This window comes from Otolemur garnettii, unplaced genomic scaffold (genome assembly GCF_000181295.1).
Source record: "Otolemur garnettii isolate 467f Iridium unplaced genomic scaffold, OtoGar3 scaffold00248, whole genome shotgun sequence".
Lineage (NCBI taxonomy): Eukaryota > Metazoa > Chordata > Mammalia > Primates > Galagidae > Otolemur > Otolemur garnettii.
The window spans coordinates 59,113-64,264 of NW_003852643.1; the positions used below are offsets into that span (position 1 = coordinate 59,113).

At 41.8% G+C, this 5,152-nt stretch overlaps 1 protein-coding gene across 1 annotated transcript in view; it reads left to right on the forward strand.

Annotated features, from left to right (window-relative positions):
- The first annotated feature begins 205 nt into the window (after positions 1–205).
- RAB9B (RAB9B, member RAS oncogene family) overlaps positions 206–5,152 on the forward strand; it is a 10,065-nt gene continuing 5,118 nt past the window's right edge. The window contains exon 1 of the mRNA XM_003802494.3: positions 206–434. The gene's annotated coding sequence lies outside the window, so the exon portion shown is untranslated. The remainder of the gene's footprint in view (positions 435–5,152) is intronic.

The following is a 5,152-nucleotide window of genomic DNA, read 5'->3' on the forward strand; positions in this document are numbered from 1 at the left end:
ATATTTGACCACCCATTGTCCCTGTGCTTACTAATCGGCTAGGGGAGGGGAGGGAGGACTAGTGAGCTCAGGGTTGGACACTGAGCTTGAAAGAAGAGTGGGCGAGCCAGGGAGCGCTTTCCACAAGGGAAGGAAAGAGGCAGCTACACCGTGTCCCCAGCTCCAAGAAAGGGGCACCAGGAGGCGGCGCGGGCCCCGCCCCCTCCCCTGGCGAGCGCGGGCGCGGGCGCGAGACGCTGCGCGGCGGCAGCGGCAGCGGCGGGCGCGAGCTGCAGCTGTCAGGCCACCGAGGTCCAAGCCGCACTTGCTGCCCCATTGAGGACAAGGAGGCAGCAGGAGCAGTGACGGTGTCGCAGAGAAGCCTGACTCCCAGCACGCAGAGCTGACCGGCCTGACACCCGCGGTTCTCTCCCGTCTCCTTCCCGTCGTACTGGGTGAGGTGCCTGAGCGTGGGCAGGAAGAGGGGCTGGAGGACCTGAGAGGCCAGGAGGCAGGGGGGCTGTGGATAGAGAGAGAAGATGGGATATAGGTGATCCCCGGGGCTACTCGTAGCTTGGGAAAGGGGTTTAAGCGATGCTGGCGTCGCAGTTGGGGGGCAGGTGACGATAGAAGGGGGCGTTGCTGAGTAATCCAGAGCGGCTGCCAACGCCGGGCAGAGAAGCGCAGGGCTCTGTGGGGAGCGGGTGTGGTTCAGTGCGCATGCGCCAGAGCGGACTCACTGGAAGAGCTGGGGGTGAGGTGAGAGGACCTGGGTCTGAGGTAGTTGGAACTATGCGTAACATCTCACTCTCTAGGTCCCTAATGCTAGCATTGCCCCTGTCATAGAGATGCCAGCATCCCCGGTCTCCGAAGGAAGCTTTTTTTTCCCTGTATTCAGCTGGCTTAATGTAATCCAAACCTCACCTATTTGTCTCCAAGCAGTGTACTCAGGAAGAAGTGGCATGGGGACAGTGCCAAATTTCTATCTTAGTGTGCCTTTGGGCTCACAGCCCCAGAACTATTGTTATTGCGAGTGAAAGGTTACATGTAAGATTCCACACTGGACCCTTCAAATTGCATATAGGACGTAAGTGTGAGCATGAATGTGGAAATAGGGTTTCAGGGACATGATAGCTGTGGCATTTAGAGTCGCAGCATAGATATAGCTGATAACTTGTTAGCTCTGCAAATTGAATCCAGTGCTTCAGAGGGCTTCCCCACTATGGGGCACCACCCCACCACCACCATCAAGCATCATCAGGTTGTATTGGAAACAACCTACACCATTTAAATTAGGTCTCAGAGATTCAGTCATTTCTTATTTGTGTTGATTTTTACATAGATTAAAGAAAGCCGCACCCAATTCTCTGGGGCAATATTTCCAAATATTGTGCCAGGATTCAACAGTGAATTGAGTAACACTTACTAGTGTATGACCACAAGATGGACTTTCCCCACAGCTCCAACCATGGCTCTTCCCTTGTGCAGTATTTCATCAGGGCCACTCTTTTCCACTGCCTAGCCCTCCCCTGTTGCTCTTCCCCCACCCAGCCTGCAGTATACATCCCCCTCAAGACTTGCTTTTCAGTAATCTGCACTACTGATTTTGAGCATCATTCGACTCCATGGCAACTGAACTGACGTTAACAATTTGCTTTTCTGCCTCTCTTTGCTCCATCATCATACTAAAATGTAATATTTTTCAAAGGTTCAACCTCTTTTTTTTTTCATTGTACTGCTTCCTACCCTACCTTCACCCTCATCCTCGAACATCTCCAGCTAAATACTAATAAGTATTAATATTAGTAAGACTGCGCTGGTACAGGCACAGCAGATTTGGAAGATCTCAAGTGTCTTAAAGAACAAAGAACTGACAAGTATTGGTTACATGAATTCCTAATGTACCTTACTGTCCAAGGCTAAGACCCTAATTGGGAAAAAAAAATGAATAAACTATCCTTAGAGTGTGCTTGTTAATCTGTTTGGTGCAGCATAGGAAACAAGAATTGCACCTCTTGAATATTTTAGTCAGTTAAAGCCAGATCTTTCTCTGAATGGACCCAAAATTAGAATAAATATTTTACTACAAATCCTAGCTTAATAGGGGACCCATAAAAAGGCTTAAGATATTTGACTTTCCTAGTAGACATATTTAGGGTTATCAAAGAATTCCTTTGTCTGTTTAATGCTGCCTTCTTTTAAAGTTTGGATGGAATCTGGCATATTCAGGGGGAGAAAAATTATTTAATTTGCTTTACATGGTGCTAGGTTTTTTTGTTGTTTGTTTGTTTTGATTTAAGCATGTACTAAAGACATCACATTCATTTTCAAACAAAGGATGAATAATAGTGGAGATGCCAGAATCTACTGACAACATCAAGTGTAAATAATTATTCTGTTCTTGTTTTTGATGGTAATGGAGAAATGTATATACATATTTTTAAAATGAGAGGGAATTGAGGAAACTGGAGCATTTCTTCTGAATTTCAACAGGTGGAATTCTTTTAAGTCCTATCTGGAAAATGATCCAGATAAGTTTATAACTTCTAGTCATTAGTCATCTTATAAATAATAGTATTCGGACATCTTACAGAACTATGGCTCTATTATACCTCGGCATCAATTTGAGGTATTAATTCTGAGTACCTACCTAATCAGTAAATTCATAAACAAATATTTATTTGACTGTCTTCATGGAGGATCCCAGTGCTGTTACTGAAGGAGCTTCAAACACATTTAAAAACAAGGGCCTTACTGTCCAGGCACTTAAAATTGGTTCTGTAGGAAAAACATATTTAGAAAAAAGTAGTATAATGATATGATTTCAACTGTAAACCTTGAGATCTCAAGCTTATGTGTTAATTTGTAACTTCTTGAGGGAAAGGCCTTACCTTAAACATTTATGCATTTCCAACAGTATCTGAACCCAATGGGTGTTCAACAGATGAAGTTTTGCAAAGTTGATTGGGTGGGGAGAAACCAGAGACAGGGAGAGAGGACCTAGGAAGCTCTCATGATGGATTAGATGTGAGGAGATGCAGGCCCAAATGAAGATGGTAGCAGAGGACTAGAAGAAGATATTTTGAGGACAAATCAGCAAGATTTAGTACAGGAAACAAGCCTAAACTATATTCATTTCTACTTCTAGCAAACAAATAGGAATTGGAGACAGAAGAGGAAAGTAGAGGGTCATCTTAGTAAGGACACAAAACATAATAGGCATTCAAAGATTTGATGACAGATTGGACCAGAAGACCCTTAAAGTTTCTCCTATGCTGAGATTCTCTGCCATAGGTAGCTGCTCAAGACTGTTAAGGAGCAAGTCATTTTCAGATATGGAAGCAAGACAAAAGGAAAAATTATTATTCTCCCAGGTCCTTCCTGAGAAGAGTTAATACTGAGCCACAAGGCCCCTACCAGCAAATGAAATGAGGTGGAGGAGAAAGAGGAACAAAAATCTCACACCAGAATTTTCAAGAAATGCTTATGGATCTTTGCAAACTTCATAAGATATTCATTTTCCCCCAAAGGCAGTGAGTTAAATAGGGCAGATATTATTGGTCTATTTTTATATAAGAAGGTACTGAAACAGAGAAATATTAAACAACCTGCCCAAACTGATAAAATAAATGAATAATATAGCAATGATGAAGACCCTGATATCCTGATTGATGCCAGGCCAGGGCTCTTGACACTAAACCACATTGCTTTTCCTCCATTTTCCCTGACATAGAGCCTACGTACCCAGAAGTTATGTGTGCACATGACCAAATCGGGAATGCACAAGCAACTGCAGCATTATCTCAGATAGTTATTAATACATCATCATTATTCCTGGAGCTAAGCATTTGGTTTCCATATTCACTCAGTCCTTGACCTATCTATTGAGTTTATCTACAGCCAATAAAGTAGGGTCAGTGAATCATTTAATGATGCGAACGCCTGTTTGCAAGGAACTTAAGGAAGCTCTTTTGGTATGGACCTTTAATACCATCATGCCCAAGTTTGTACTTCTGTTACTTTTTTGTTGTTGTTGTTGGCCGGGGCTGGGTTTGAACACACCACCTCTGGTATAGTAGTGCTGGCACCCTACTCCTTTGAGCCACAGGCACTGCCCTACTTCTGTTACTTTTTAAAATGGAAGTTCAAGAGTTCTGCTCTGTAAACTTATCCCACAGGAAAAAAAATTATCCCACAGACCAGTATAAAAAATAAAGAAGTATGTTAACACTGGTTTCATCTCCATTTAAAGAAATATCTTTTACTTGAGCTAGTTCCAAAGACAGCAATTTGAAAATGGAAAAAAAGAGGACAAAAATCAAGAATTGTAGGAATTCTGAGAATTATGTAAACTAAATATAAACCAAGAAAGAGGATAAGGCCTATCAATTTAGGAGTTGTTATTTAAATTAATAATTACTGATTTAGATATCTATTAAATACCTTACATGCTTTATCTATATTTGAAAAAAGTGAGTCCATCTCTTGGGCTCAAGCAATTCTCTTGCCTCAGCCTCCCAAGTAGCTGGGACCACAGGTGCCTACCACAACACCTGGCTATTTTTAGAGACAGGGTCTCACTCTTGCTCAAGCTGGTCTCAAACTAGTGATCTCAAGCAATCCACCCACCTCAACCTCCCAGAGTGCTAGGATTATAGGCATGAGCCACCACTCCTGGCCAACAGAGCTTTTTTAAAAGATTTTTTATTCCTCAGTAAAAAAGAACACTCAACAAATCTAGGAACTATTTTTCTTTTTAGACCGGTGCTCTTGATGCTGCTTAAATAAGATTCTTGCCATAATTCACTATAAAATTAAATGAAGGTGTGTTTTAATTTAATAAGACTGGCTAAGTACTTTTAAAACTTATGTTCAAGACAGATAACCTAAATTAATGGATAAAATAATTACCCAAGGGACTATACTGTATTGTAAACAGGAAGCCCACAAAAATAATTTTTTCTCTTCTCTGATCATATGGAATCAATTACAGAGACAAATTTGAGGCATATTGATGAGTGCATTAATAACTTTCTTAGAGATGAGAATGTTGATAGGTAGCAGAAATAGTTTCATCTCTGATGTAGGATTTTAATGTATCTTAGATTGTCCTGTACTTTCTCTTTCCTGAATATCATCTACTTTCTCTGATTTACTTTTACTTTGAATGGAC